Source organism: Heliangelus exortis, chromosome 11 (assembly GCF_036169615.1).
Source record: "Heliangelus exortis chromosome 11, bHelExo1.hap1, whole genome shotgun sequence".
Classification (NCBI taxonomy): domain Eukaryota; kingdom Metazoa; phylum Chordata; class Aves; order Apodiformes; family Trochilidae; genus Heliangelus; species Heliangelus exortis.
The window spans coordinates 17,460,126-17,476,601 of NC_092432.1; the positions used below are offsets into that span (position 1 = coordinate 17,460,126).

General features: G+C 35.4%; 1 protein-coding gene and 1 long non-coding RNA gene across 13 annotated transcripts in view; one reads left to right on the top strand and one right to left on the bottom strand.

The window, feature by feature from the left end:
• The window catches only part of TJP1 (tight junction protein 1), a 184,553-nt gene that overhangs the window by 158,794 nt on the left and 9,283 nt on the right, over positions 1 to 16,476 (bottom strand). The gene's annotated exons all lie outside the window — the stretch shown is intronic.
• On the top strand, positions 1,101 to 15,890 carry LOC139801120 (uncharacterized). The gene is made up of 3 exons (XR_011728074.1): positions 1,101 to 1,534; positions 1,897 to 2,045; positions 15,775 to 15,890. It is a non-coding gene; the product is annotated as an uncharacterized lncRNA (long non-coding RNA).

Here is a 16,476-nt window from a genome sequence, read left to right on the forward strand (position 1 = left end):
TTACATTTTTTTTTAACCTAGCATGCATTATAAAAACAATTCCAGTAGGGTACTTCAAGGTAATATAGTTGTTTCATAGTTTTTTTCCAGTGCAAAACCAAGGAGATGCATACTAATTTCTTAATTCTATTTGCTTAGGTAACTTAACTGCAGACTTTTCCTCAGAACAAACTAATCTATCTTTTGCTTACAGTCCTTGATGCCCCTGCCTCCTTTGAAGCCTGTCCCCACAGTGACCTTGCAATGCACTTCTTGGCTCAGAAGAACAGCTGCTCTTTCAGTTACAAGTTCCAATACTATGTTTGACTGCTGCACTCGAATGGCTGTATGGTTGGCACAAGCTCCACTCATGATAGGGTGCTTATCCTAGGACAGCGATGTATAGAGGAAGATAGATGGATGGACCCTGAGAAAGTGGAGTTTAATGCCAGTGTGTGTGATCTAATCTTAGCCCATGCACTGGTGTTTTTAGGTGGAGAGTAGGCTGTCAGCAGTGGGAGACTGATGGTTGCAACTAAGAGGTTGCCACAGAGGCATTTGGGATGTTGCAACTAAGAGGTTGCCACAGAGGCATTGGGAGGTATGTTGGGAGCTCCCATCAGCAGCTCCCATCAGCAGCTAAGAATAAGGAGTGTCATTGTGGCATAAGGTCATTTTCATCCCAAGTTGTGCCTCTCATTTTTTCGGTCTTAATATTGTTATAGAATATATGAAATTCCTGGTAGTGCAAAGCCCGGTTTTGCAACGTTATCTACTTCTGTTGATTTTTAGGTTTGATTTCAGTAAGCCTCTCACTAGAATAGGGTTTATGGAACCTTTTTTTCTTTCCTTTGTCTTCAGTCCATCACAGAGGCCTGTAATGCCAGTTGTCACTAGGTGCCATCCTTTTCAAATTCTAACCTTCATCACTCAAGCTTGACTGAGTTCACAGGAAGAGGAGAAATTTAGGTCTCACTCAAATGACTCTTCAGAGACATTACACAAAGGCACTTTTAAGTTACTTAAAGGTAATGTAGTTTCTCCACAATAACGTCAGGAAAAAGAAATCACACCTGTAACTGGCATAGCTGTGCTGGTGAACAAGCAAAATAGCCTTTTTTTTTTTTTATGATGTGATCTGTTTTCTTCAGCAAACCTGTATAAGCTACACTGTCTGGCAAAAAGAAGAAAAAAAAGCACTTTCCTAGAATAAATGTCATCTTTCTTAGTGCTGTAATGGTGACATGATCAACTTTTGAGGGAGTTTGGGCCTTAATGACATGTTGTAATCCTTTAGTTGCATTTATTTTTAGTTTGACAAAATTGTATTAGAACTAAAGCAAACCTTAAATAGTGTTGCTTCTTTTATGGCATATTAAATAGCATCTTTGCATTTTAGAATAGTCTGAATTTTAGCTTTATTCTGCATATTACAAATTTTTCTAACATTACATTGTCTGTTTCATCTAGTTCTCAATACTACTGTGTATGTTGAAGAACTGACATTTTGTTTATTCCTAGGATAGCCTTGTTACCCTTGCTGACTTTTACTCCAGTAAGTGATAAAAAAAAATAAATATATTGATACATATGTCATATTCTCTGCTTCTGTAATATTTAATATGATTTGGGGATTTTCTATTACAGTTCTGTTGGTAAAGTGGCAACATTATGAAACTGATACAATGTTAAAATATGACATTAGATGACTGATGTCAGTCTCTACTTTATTCTAAACCCTCCTGTTTACTATCAAGGGTTCTATTTCTGTAGTAGTTGTTAGTAATATTTTATTATGTTTCAATTTTGGCAGTCAATTATTATAATAAAATTTATAAATATTTATGTTAACTAAAACCATGAATACAGATCCTTCAGGCAAGAATGCTACTGAAACAGTTGTTCTTGCCATTTCAGGCTGTCATGTGAAAACTTCAAATATCTCTCATTTTTTTTCAAGAAAGAAAAAGAAAGGGATCCTACCTGTCAAAGGCAAAAGACTTTCTTAGGACCTTCAAGTGTGTCAGATGAAGTGACTCCAGGAGTTATTTGCTCCCTCTTCAAAAGTAAGAAAAAGTGTATGTGTTTGCATGTTTCCCATCTATACATTTGCAAGACATAGTTCTGCAACCTCTGATCTACTGGGCCTTTTCTATACCCGCATTAATGTATTTATTGTATAAAATGCAAGGCATTTTCCCGGTCTATTAATATTTCTTCCATAAGCTCCACATTATGTGAAGATCTATAAAGCTTTCAGTGCCATCATCAAAAATCAAACCCACTCAGAGTAATTGTGCTATCACACTTTCTTCCACAGTAGACCATCTACAAAAGGGGTGGTTTTCACATTTCTTTGGAGTGTCTTTATGGTAGGCTAGCTTGCCTGGTGGCAGAAATGAGTCCAAGTGGGTATGGTAATAAGCTGACACTTTCATTTTCTGAAACAGTTTATTCTGATCATTCATTTATGCTGCCAAAACAAAAAAGATGGAAATAATTTTGCTTTGTAAGAAAAGAATGTTCACCATGTTTTCTCAGAAGAAAAAATGTCTTCAATAATGTTTTATTTGAATATGGATTATCAAGAAGGAAGGCTTTGCTAGATTAAACAACTGAAATATTTACAAGAAACTTGCAAAGAAAGCAAGTATCCCTGTTTGACTACAGGGCTATTCAGTACTGGCTTCGTGTACAGATGTTAGTGCTGTTCTACCAGGTCTGATACTGAGCTGCTATATACTGGTACTGGCAAATTTTAGGTTACTGCAAAAATAAGATTACTGTCAAAATGAGGAATTCAGACTAGAACAAAATGGACTGGTACTGCCACTCTCCAGTATTTTTACCCATTGCTTAGCAAACTTTTAAGATTTTACTCTTAAAAAAAGACAAAAAGAAAAACAAAAAAACAAGCAAAAAAAAAAAAAAAAAAAAGCAAACAAGGAAACCACCTTAAGCCAAAATTATCTAAATATCACATTATGCCTGTCAAGCATGACCCTCTCACAGGATAAAACAACATTAATGTAGAAAAAAATAAGCATATGCATGAATTCCATTAGTACTCTTAGATACAACTTATTCATGTAGAAAACTACTGGAGGGAAGAAATCACCAAGCATACAATTTCAATGTGAAATGTAAAAGAAAAAAAAAAGCATAAGTAACATCACTTCCCAGAAAAGATTCCAAGAAATAGATTGCCATCTGCAATACATCACAGTCTCGGTACAAAAAGATCTAATTATTTAGTCTTGCTTACTGCATGTTGTTGTCTGAGGTGAGGTGTGATCAGACTTTGCTCTCATTCTGGGAGGTGGAGTTGTTAATAGCTTTCATTTTTACACACTATGCCTGGTGGGGAAGCCTCAAAGCACAAAATATTTAAAAGACTAAGGAAGTTTGCGAAAAACAGGGAGTAATGATGGTTTGCTGAAGCAGGGGTGTTGAATTCTGAACAACAAATATTTAGAATATTGGAAGCTGAATGTATCTGAATTGTTGTGGTAGATGTGTTACAGAACCACTGGGAATAAGGACCAATTCATAAGACTGTACTCAGCTATCTAGAAAGAATGCTTCTTTACATCCCTTTTACATTTTAGTTGAATAAAGAGTTCTGTGTATGGTAGCTACACATCAGGATAAGTAGATCAGGATGAGAAAGAGTATTACATTTAAGAAGCTTCTCTGGCCAAAAATTACATGCACGCATCACTTATATATATTCGTAGTACCTCAGACCCTTATTTAACTTTGATTAAATCCTGGTAGGAATCTTTCCACATCCATGAGATGCAAAGCCTAACTGAACTGGATGTTTCTTAAATATATTGAAATTTGCTAGAATCCTAGCTGAAGACTGTTTTATATATCTAGTTGTATATTTGCACACTTACCTACAAATATTGAAACATTTTTCACTTCAAGGAAGATAGTTGTTCTCTCTACAAAGTATATGGCTGTTAACCTATACTATTTTAATCACATTACCTGTATAATGAAAACTAATGTAATGGGATTTACTGTGTATAGTAAATCTACAGTATACAGGTATATATACAGTATATAGGCATGTATACATGAATCTGCTATGAAAAGGACACAAAAATCTTAGTGGAGCTCATTACAGGGATATTGTTTATGCTAAGTATTCACATCTTTACAAATCATACTAAGCCTTATTTTCATCAGCTGATTTTTTTATAACAAAGCTGTGGTAGTAGTAGTCAAGTATTACTCTTGTCTGGGACAGAGAGAAGTGGAACTAAATACAAAGAGGGAAAAAAAAAAAGGCTACAAGCTACTCATTCATTGTCATGTCTGAATAAAAGACAAAATGAAAACGGTATAAATTATAGAATATTGATAAACAAGCCTTTTACTATATGGTTGAAGGAATCATATTTTAATTTATGGTTTTAAACCTACAAGAGCTCAGTAATTACCAATATTAATATATACCAATATTAATATATTAATTGTTTCTATAATGCCAGTGCAGGGAAACCTTCATTAAATTATGCTGCAGGTTGCAGATCTGTTTCCTAAGGGATGATACTGTTATTACATACCTGTCTCCAGTGACAGTCTGGTAGATCATAAAACTTAAGATACACACAGGAAGGCTAACAGGTAGGAATTAAAAACTGTAAAGTTAACCAAAATTGATAGCTAAGCCTAGCAAGAAAAACTTGTGAGTGTCTGAGACTACACCTGCTGAAAGAATCAGCTTGGACACACCACACTGAAGGATTGGTTCTTACAACATCACTTTTGCTTTCATCAGTAATTAGCTGATGCCATAACCTAGTGATGTGGTGTGTCATCCTATTGGAGACATTTGGTTAGATTCCAAAGATGGTAGCAGGTTACAGTTTGCATCTAAAAATTTTTTTTAAATCCAGTATGACTATTTTCAAGAGCAAAAGCTGTTCATGCTGTTAAGAGTCTGCAAGATGTGATCTTTTGGTCACTGAATTTTTAATTTTAAGACAATTTTAAGACTTGAGACAATGTGTTACATGTCTGATTGGGTATCCCAAATTCTTGCTCAACTGAAAATATTTTTTCAATTTAGTTACCTTCAAGCCAGTCTAATACAAAACAAAGAGCAGATCTGTTCATTGGAGATATGTGTATTTTTGAATATTGAACATGTTTTTTTTCCAGTCATTAACTACCTGAGGGATTTTTCAGTCCTCTGTCTTCTGTGTCTGGTGTGAAGAATTTCATACTCTAATAAAGTTTTTATAAATAACAAAAAAATTATGTACAGATCAACAATCTTGCTACTACAAACTAGGTTTTTATAACAAATAAGCATTTTTCTGTCCTTTGCTTCAGAGAAGACACAATCAGTTCTAGCTTCTCTTATGCATTGCTACTTTTGGCTTAGATGGTCTGGCTCCAAATTTGCTGTGAGTAGGCCAATTTTTTTTTTAATTGTCCCAGCATAAAAATAAAACTGCCTTTATGGCATTCCTGATGCTATGCTATCAAATTGCATAAGGCCTTATGTCCTGGAGAAAACACATGAATAGCAAAAGGGATTAAGGGGAGAATGAAACAACTTAGTATTCTTCTTCTAACACACAGTGCAAAGTTTTTGGTTTGTGGTGTGAGGTGTTTTGGTTCGTTGGTTTGAAGCAAAAGAATAAGATGAAGTAAATAATGCACTGCTAAGATTTTTACTTGGTAATGTAATTAGATTTAAATCTAATTAAATCACTTTTCTCTGTAATGGCAATTTATATAACATTTTCCTGATCAGTTCAACTTTCATTGTTCTTAGATATTAAAATAAGAGAAGTATGAATGATACTGTTGTACAAGATTTTCTTCTTCTAACTTAAAATTTGCCATTGCAGTAGTACTCACTGTGACTGAAATACTTCTGTTTCCTAACATCTTCCAAAAATGAATCAGCAAAATATATTGAATTATCGTTTAATACAGTCTCTGTCCTTGTCCTTTCATTACCTCTTTTCATCTATCACTTTTGGTTGGAGCATTCAAAGAAAAGAAAGGGAAGACCCTGTCAGGGTAGGTGTACTTAGCTGTCATCAAATCACAAGGCCACAATGAAGTCATCATTTTATACCATGTGAGGGTCTGTAGTGTAGTTTAGTCTTTGCATTTTGGTGAGGTTTGGAAACAATATTTCTAGTGGAAAGTTTTCTGGGAGCTGACCTGTGTAGCATCTGTCCTGAGATATGAGATCCACGCTGTGATCTGCACTGCTACAGTGATAGCATACAACACCTTAACAGTCACAGTGTAAGTACTCTTCTCAGTATAGCCTACAACCTTTTTTTTTCTCATTACACACTAGGAGGTTTGAGAACTTACTTGCTCTCTTGCTGACCAAGCAATTTACCTAGCATCTGCATGTAAAGAGCACCCAAGCAATTTTGAAATTGTCTGGTTCTTACTCAGCACTGTGTATTTTTGGGAGCTATTCATTGGTTCTCCAGTCTTTGGAGCAGCAAGAGTGGATGCAACAAAAATGAAAATAAAGCTATGAATTTTATTATTTTGTTTTAAAGAATCCTATTTTTTCATTCTTTGAAAATTCCTCAATAATGTACAAAGGACAAATCTTGAAGTCACGGTAAGATCCATAAATAGAGGTCTCTCCTGGCACCCTAAACATCTTTGGAAATCTGTTTAATTGCAGTAGTGTAAACTCTTCCTCAGAACCATCTGCACCACTGCTGAGCTTTGAAAACTAGAACACACAAAAAAAGACCTTTTTTTAATTGATAATGAACAAGGACACTTTCAAACCCACTGCACTTATCTTCAAGCCAACTGTCCGAGCAGCTGGAGCACATATTCATTAGTATCACTGCCCAGTGAAAGATATGAATGCTACAGAGGCTCAGTGCATTTCTCTTAAGAAAATAATCTGATTTCTCATGCAAAACTAGTATGATATTCCTCCTCCAAAACCTTGCCTGGATCTTAGTGACAAAGAAATCGAATGAGTAAAGCAGTGGCCAGATAGCAGAACAAATAAATAGCAGTGAATGTTCAAATGGAAATAATGAAATCATGCTTCATATCTGCTCATGTAGCCAAAAGGGGTGATGTTCCACCTATTTTGAGTGACTTCACAGTGGCTGGAGATATCTTTCTGCAGTGCTGACAGTTTTTGTACTGGAGTACACGGACACTAAAGGAAAACACAGATCTCTGTAGAAGACAGAAGGCATGGTGTTTGTAGGAACAAAGCAAAAATACCAACACTTGCAAGTAGTCACTGCAAAGCCCATTCTGTCTGGTGGTCTGTGCATATCACAGTGACAGCATCAGTAAATCGCAAACTGTTAGAGGGGAGGTTTCCTGTGAGCCTGAATCCAAAGATTAAAGTGTGTCACATTGTAGTGCATTCACTTCTTTCAATAGATACGTTTCTGGTTACTTTATTATGCAAAGAACAGACAAGCCATCTGCCTTGGGCACTTATGAAATGTTATTACTGTAGTATCTCTATTGCAAACAGAACAGAAATACTCTCTGCTCTTGCCTTCCTATATTTTCATGTGAACACATCATTAAGTAATATGTGTTATTTTTAATTGTATCTTCTACTCCAACTTCTGAAAGCATCTCTGTCTTACCATTGTGCTGAAGCTTTTATTTGATCATGTAATGTACTGAATATTTTTAGTTCTCACTGAGTTTTGTAAATTTTCATAACGTAGTGCTGTTTTACAACAGTAAAACTTTCCACTGGCTTACACAGCTTTGATCCCAGCAATCACAATGGGTGGAAAGCACACTAAGAAAAATCGTCCAGCATAGCAGTGGGATAGAATTGTAGCAAGGAAGAAAAGATCTGCTTGAGCATCCTGATGCAGTTCTGACTGTAAAGAACTTTATTCTGCTGTTGGATTTTAAAGCACCAATGTAGTTTCTCAGTTAGTTTTCATCCTTACTGGATGCAGACATCTGACATCTGACAAATCTGGTGCTCTAAAAGCTCACCTGCTCTCTGGTGAATTGTATTGCAAATACAGCCACACTCAAGGTCATAGCTAAGAATCTAAGTGAATGTGATTACGTTAAATATAATGCCCAGAATCTCATTCCCATTTCTGTCATCTTCAAATTTATACGAGCCTCTCTGAAGGAGTATAATGGTGAATAACACCAACCTTGAGGTGGATGAATTTCTGGGAGAGCTGGCTACAAGAGTTGTCTGAACTTTCATCAGATCGTAAGATTTAGTCTGCATTTTGTTTGCCATAGGTCTTTTAAAGTATAAAAAATGTCAGTTTGAGAGACACCACTTTTCTCTTTACAAATGCATTGTCATACTACCATACAAATAACATTTCTGTTATCACACCTAAAATGCACCAATGACAAACATTTCTGATCTGCTATATAACATTATTTTTAAATTATTCCACTTATTCTACCCTACAATACATACTCTTTTCACCTTTTGTCTCAGTATAGTTCTCTAAATCTTTTTCCTGTATCAGGTAACCACCATGTGTTTGTATGCTGTGGGTAGCAAAAGACAGCATAACTGAGGAACACATCAAGCAGCAACCAACTGTGCCCCATTCTAAAAGAGCTGCCTGTTTCTACTTAGCTGAATAGACAGGGGTTATTTGCAAGCAGGATTTGCCTTTACTTTGAGGGAGGGTTAGAGGAAGGCAAGGAAAAGATCTAGCCATGTTTAAATATCCTATACGATTTCTAATATCTTCCATGGGTTGATTAAAATCCTGTGTTCCTGCTTGTTCCTTATCCTTTATCCCTTACAGAAGGAGCACTTGGCAATAATTTGCAGCAAGATTTTTATGTAAGTGTCCCCTTTACATGAGTTTTATGCAGAAGGGAAACATATGGTTCTGAAAGAGCATTAATACCCAGGTACAGCTGGTCTTTGAAGATTTTAAGTGATCCAGATAAAAAGAATAAGTAAATGACTCCCAAGGGAGACTGTGGCTGTTCTGACATTGTTCTTTGTCACAAGTGTGATACTTATAGGTAGATGTCTATATAGATCTAAGAATAGAATCAAGATTGTATTGGCAAAAGAAAAATAGACATATAAGCAAATCAGAAAAAAAGTTAAACCTCAACCTGGCCAGCAGTAGAGAACTTAATTACAGACTACTAGGTTGGCAGCAAAGAAAAGCAAGCAAACTGATTAATTCATCTATTGTTATTAGTTAATGCAACAACCTAACATTTCTCCATGACAGCAATGTCTCTGTGCCAGGTTTTTATTACCCTGCGGCACTGGCACTCTTAAAATTCCTGTTACTCAGACACTTTACATTGATTTAAAATGGAGTTTTGTTTGCTGGATATAAAGAAAGCTATCACAAAAAATTTAGTGTCAAACCTTAGGTGAGAATCAACTCTACTTTCTATTTTAAAGACTCATTGGATTTAAAGTCAAGTCATATTTGAAGAAGGAAAGCTCTGAGGTGCCAGATTTATTTGAGGAGCTGATCCGAAATAATGATGTTCAAGCATTATTTTTATCATACAGAAATATCACATAGCTCCAAACACACTTAATCAGGCTTCATTACTGTGTACTCCAGAGTCCCAAACAGAAGTGCCAGAAGCTGAAACTAGACACTGTCATTAACTCCTTTCTGCAGGGTAAAATTCCCCAAGGGAAATGTTCCCAGGAGAGACTACATTGCCAAGGGGTTACATAATAAACGTTATATAGAGTGCAAAATTTAGGACGGAAAGCTCACAACAGAAGTTTTAGAAAAGCTGGAAAATCTATCAATCTCCTGTAGTTTCATGACTGCAAAAATTAAAGGAGTGGGGGAAAGTCAGGAGGAAAGATGGAAGAGAATTGCATAATCCAGGCAGAGCTCTGAGAAGAGCCTTTCAAAGTTCCTCTGAGTAAATCCAAAGCTTACTGTTAATACAAACAAGAAAGCTAAACAACAGAATCAAAATCCATGGGCCAAGGCTGGATGAATAAGTCTTACTTGGCAAGATTACTTAAGGTAAAAATCCCATTTCAGAAATAATCCACTATCCCATTTATAGTAACAACATCCAAGAAGTTTCTAATAGAATATAAATAATATAAATCAGTCATTGTCTCTGGGTTTTTCAGAAATTATGCATGTAGCTGAGGTGAAAATCTTGTCCTGGGGCTGCCACTGGATAACATGTCCCTAACTAGAAGGATTAAAACTATCATGACATAAGAAATCCTAAGCTAATTTGGAAGCAGAACAGCTGAAGAAAGGCTGTTCAACAGAAGTTGGAATTAGAGCGAGAGGTTAAATTGCTTCAGATTCTTTCTATCTGTGCTGATCTGGGTGCCAGATGTGAAAGTCTGGGTGAAATAACCATCTTTCCAAACCACCAAATCTTTCATAAGCCAGAAGTTTGGGAAGCAAGATTTTATCTAGGAGTGTAGTAAGAAAAAGTTACTTTTATTCTTCTCATGTAAGGTTATTACAAGAAATAAGAAAAAAATAATACTGAGGGAGGTAGGTAAAATTTTTGGGTTTGTTTTTTTTTAATTTAGAGATAAAAGATAGTGAGTACAAGTCAAAAGTTTAAATTATGGTACTATTTGAAAGTAACTAAAAGTTGCTTCATGTATTTTTAACAAAATATGTTCAAGGACTAGATACAGAAATACACTCGATCAAGTAAGATTTCAAACCAAAAGCAATAAGCTATGGTAAACCTTAAGTAGCTCCAAGCTGCAGTCTTGTTTTATAATATCTGCATGAGTATTTTATAATGTTGTAGGTTATTAGGCATGTTGATGTATAAAAATACACAGAAAGGTTGACTGCTCATAGATCATGCAGCACAAAGAGATACTGGCTACATAACAAATTAGTAACAGTTGGATGATTTGGAACCAGAAGGCCTAACATGCCAGTACAGGGCAAATTTCAACTCAGTTTACAAAGTAAGACTACTTTACTTAGGGCAATGAAACAATGCCTCTAGACTGGATTTTGCAGAACCTGGGGCTCTCTTTTGAAACTGTGTGATAACTAAGTCATGACAAAGATGCCACGGGATGAGGGTGCCCAGCAGAGAAATTCTCCTGCCTGGACAGATTGTGGCCTGAGAAATCCTAATTGCTTCAAGAGTTGAAATGAGTAAAGAAAATAAGCCTGAGGTCACAAAATTAAAAATGGAAGTCTTTGCTTCTATGCTCTAGTGTGTCTTGATGAATATTTTGATTTCTTTAAGAATCATTTACCTTTAGCAATATTTCATTGTACAAAGTGTTTAAGACTTTCTGCTCTTAAATTCTCTTTTGGCAGAGGGGTGGAGTTTTTTTCAGTGGAAAGACTCTTTAGCTCTAATGTCATATTTCAAAAGAAATCTTCTTGCTGTCTTTGGTCTTTCCATTTAATGGCTGTCATTGCTGAGTAATGCCCAGGGTCATACTTTTGAAAAGCAAATTCCTCCTTTGCAACATTGCTGCAGGACCTATGGCAGAGCATATATCCAGAGGACTGGGCACTTGTCCCTTAGTAAGATACAGGCTGAATTCTGTAAGGGATGTGTCTGGCACAAGAGTTAGATGCAGATCCGTGAAAAATATGAAAGGTAAAATCAGAAACTGTGGAAATAGTTTTAGGAATGCTAATACATACTCATATATGCACATGTGTGTACAATTTTGGAATACTAACAAAAAATTATTTAAATCTCAGGTAATGTGTGCCACCAGAAAACATACAGCAAGCTATTATTATTCCAAGTCATTACTTTCTTGGACAAAACTCTAGACTGAGCCAAAATCTTTGCCATAGAGTGTAGAGAACTTAAATTTAAGTCAAAATAGTTGACCCAAGGTATCAGAAATAAATTTAGTCTGGATGAAAAGTCCTGAAATAATGCCTAGATAGCAGTTATTTTCCTGAGAGAATTTACTACCACATCAAAACTTACTTGAAAAAAACACCCTTCACATCTCCTGGCAGAACATCAGATATTTTAGTAAAATACAATTATTTTCTCCTGCAGCATATTTCTACCCTTAAGAAATCTTAGCACAAAAAGTCACTAGCAATCAGCTCATACTTAGTGACAAAATTGGAGCAATGTCTGTAATGGGACACTTAGGATAACTACGGCACTGCGGAATGATTGTCCAGTTCATTCATTGGTAAATCCTGCTTCTACAAAATTAGTGAATTCTATTCATTGTAAGGAAATAAGAAGTGGTCCTTTCATCCCATGATTCAAGAGATAATCCTTGCTGAAGAGTAGCTGTTTTATCACTGAAGTTGACAGATTTACAAATCCTGACTTAGATGTTGACTGTTTTTTAGTCATGTGTCAGGTCTTTCTTTACAAGGACCTTAAAATTTTCCCTACTTGTAATTTAATTTTTACTCCCTAGCTTTTTAGTTCAACTGGTTTTTTGGTTGTCGAACATAAAATATGACTAGTTAGTGTATGACATGTTACCTCTGCAGTGTATGAACATATTTTGATTTCTATAGCACTGAGTCAGCATTCTGATGAGTTAGCATTTATATTCCCGACAGCTGTTTATTCCTCTCAATGTAATTTCAGAGATAAATGTCCAGAAGGGATTTGCTGCCCCAGATCTATCAGAAAACATATTTAAGATATTCTGTGGTATTTAAATCAGGAAAAAAAAAAAACCAAACCAACAAACCCGCAACATTATTTAGTAATGCTAGGACCAAAAGTGTCTCATTTTTAACGTTAAATAACTAATTTAAACTGTACTATAATATTTTAAAATATATTATGCTAAAAATTGTTTGAATTTTGTATAGAAAATCACATCAGTGGTTTCTAGGGATATGATAAACTCAAGAAACACACTGAAACTTCCTACCAGTAATTTTAAAATAGTAAACATCTTTTATTTAGAGTTGAGAAAGTAGCCTTGAGAAGAAAAGATGAAATAGGAATCAGTGCATATGAAGAACCAAACTGTTCTGGAATAGCTGATTGATTGTGTCTTACTAAAGCCATGGGACTTATGGCACAGTGGATTATAAATCTTGATAAAAGGTAGAACAGTGGGTGAGGATTCACTGCATTCTGAAATTCTTCAGATGATGCTGCAGAGTTATTTTACCAAATATGGAGTAGACTATGGTTATTCATAGGCCATCATTTTTATCTTCTTTTTTTGTTTTCAGTCTTTTCATAAAGCAATGCAGATGGCATAGAGTAATATAGATTTTATTTTCCTGCAACAGCCCTGTGGATTCTGTATGGTGCACTAGTTGTATTAACACAGCTGCAATATCTTTGAATTCTAGTAATAAACTCAACCTAGGAACTGCTTTTTCTGAACACTCTTCTGTTACATGTGGGTTGACAATATGGCAGGGAATTTGAAGTTTCTGTTAGTGATATTATAGAAGTGTATGTTACCTGTGCAAAAAATAAAATCCTGTTACTATGCCAGTAAAATAAAATTTTTAAAAATACAAGCAGTACTTTTGATACTAACCTCTTTAATAAAGCACCAAAACTGAATGGTAATACCCTAAACATTTTTCCTCAGCTCCTTATGCCAATAAATGAGGTTAAGCAGGAGGTAAAAAAACCTCATCCATATTCACCATTAAATATTAGGCTGTGGGTCAGATTTTATTGAGAAAAGAAACTGGCTTGAATCTAAGCATTCGAGATAATTTATATGGCTGTGACATGTGCACTGTAAAGAAAAATGTGTAAGTAGAACTTAATAATCTCTGATTTATAAATGAAAAATTATATAGGCCATTTCTGTGCAAGTGTTGCATCGCCAGTGTAGACCAATACATGGCTTTCTTATAAAACATTAAATGAATCTTGAGTTTAGACAGTGGCTACAAATTATTTGATCCCATCTAAGATCAATTCCTAATCCTGCATTTCTCAGTTATCTTCTGGCTTCATAAAGCATCCTGAAGATTGCAGTGCCTGTACTGTAATTTTGTGTATGTGTGTTCAACATTACACTTAGATTTAAAAGTTTAGGTTTAATATAGTGGTATAAAACATATTCTAGGTTTAATGATTTGCTTTATTCTCAGATTTCTGGAAAGTATAATTTCTTACTTATAGCTTGGTCTTAAGTTTTGTTTTGTTTTGTTTTCAAGTAATTTCACTGATGGAAATGTTCTTTTAAGTGACTATGTATATAACTCTCTCCCTCTTGAGAAATCATTTGCTTGCACAGTAAACACATACATATATTTTCACTGCAAGAAGTCTAAAAACTGTGCTGAGATTCACATACCTATTCATACCAACCCATGCAATATCCAACACAAAAGTTGCCAAAACACTGTACAATATACTTTGGATGATACCGAGAGCAACAACAATGGTTGTTCCATAAACTTTAAAGTGTCTCTTTCTTTAAAGTGTCTCTTGGTAATATTGTTGTTAGTGTTATTTGTATTACTTAAGTACCAGGAGTTCCCAGGTGAGAGTATTCCTTTATGACAGAAAGGTCTAAATGATGTTAGAACATAGTTTCATACTTTTTTTCAATGTGCAAGAAGAGCATATGCCAGCAGCACTCTTAAAAGAAATATTCTTATGACAATTTTATGATTCAGTGTTGCAAACAATTTTTAAATTAAAAGAGCAGTAATCTTTCTAAATTCAACCAACTGCCAAGACAGAATGCTTCTTTGAGAAGTTTTTACTAAGATGCAGTCATTTTGTTATGATCTCCTACTGAAGGACTGGTTTAAAGTCCCTAAGTCCACCTTCCCTCATACATACCCCTTCTCAAAACTGACACTTCCATTCTATTAATCTTCACCAAAACTCCCTCATTTTTATAAGAAGAAATCATTATAGAAGGGAAAAATTGTCTTAAGATGAGAATTTGGACAGGCAGCTGTAAGGCCTGGTGCTGCCTATATCTGCAGTACTGTAACACTGCAAAATGTACTTGGGAAGGTAGATATGTACATTACATATGTAATGAAAAAGCCTCTCTGAATAGTGAAGTGACCTAACATACATATAGTAGCCCCATCACACCTCCCTGAGTATGGTATTAGGCTGCATTACTGCTTTACCCTAACACTTTCTGATGCAAGTAACATTTTGGGAATTCCTAACCAAGAAGAGCCAAACATAAGTTACTGTAACCTGAAACAGTGCTAATTAACTGTAGAAGCCAGAAATTGTGGAAATTCAATGGTCAGAAAAAATGTTTTCAAGGACAAAAGCTACCTTCATCCTTCTTCTGGTTTTGTTGCAAGCAGAATCCAGTGAGAATAAATAGCTGTGTTTTGGATATTTTGAGACATGGGATATCATGTCAGGAGGCATACATAATGCATTGCTATGGTAATGGTTACCACAGTTATCATTTATAAAAAAAAATTAAATTCTGTATGTGTAGTTAGCCTACATAAGCAACCGCTGCCTTTTGCTTATCTAAAATATCTTAGAACTTATTATCTTCTACATTTTGTGTAGCAAAGGTAGCAGTTTACAGAAGAGACAATTTACATAAGTGAAAATGCAGGTTATTAGCCTGAGCTGAGCAGGCCACTGAAGAAACGCTCTTGTCTTTATTATAACAGACTAATAATACAATTAATTACAATATCTGATAACTGCTAATGTGCCAACAGTTGCAAGAAATTGCAGTAACAGACTGGAATGTACTTTCTATGGTATTTCTAAAATAGAAATCTCCAAAATGACTTGTGAAAAACACTTGTTCTGACATTTTTCTTTGCTTTTCCCTTCTAATCCTTGATTTCTGTTTTATGCTTCTTTCCACTGCTGACTGTAGCCATGGCTTATCTGTTCCAGGTTCCAAACTGAGATGAGCAGGTTCCTGTCAAATAAGCCAATGCTATTGGATGAATTGACCTTGATGTGACTGCTGTGATGCCAAAAGCCACAAGCTAACTGGTAACAATTATTTGGTATGTCAATGCTAATTTTGATTGTTGATGTATGTCATAAAAAATATCAGGTGGTAAAAAAAGCACAAAGTGCAGTCCCTTGATTCATCAAAATCTAATCCTCTCGAGCCTCACTAAACATTTGGGGTCTGACATAATGTGAATAAAGCCTTTTCCATATGCATATTACCTCCTGTATTAGCTCCTAATTTACAAAACATGTTTGCACTAGAAACACATGCAAAATTAGGGGTGGCAACCTCACAGCAGTAATACTGGCAATGACTTGGGCATGCCAAGTAGCAAATGTTTGGAGGAAGTCAGTCAAGGTTTTGTCTCAGTAATTGCTGGCAAGAAATGGCTGGCTTTGCTTTTCTTGATTCTTGATCACATTGGCTTCCTCTCTTGCAGAACATCCTCCACGAGGAGGTGCATAATCCAGGAGGAATTTTCTCTTCTAGATTCTTCCCACATGAATTTCATGGGGAGAGCAAAATTTGTTTCCTGTTTCCAATACCACTCAAAATCATTCAGAGGTGGAGAAAACCATGACTTTTCATGAAGGCTCTCTGTATTTACGCATCAGTCATCCTTAGAAGCTTTTTTG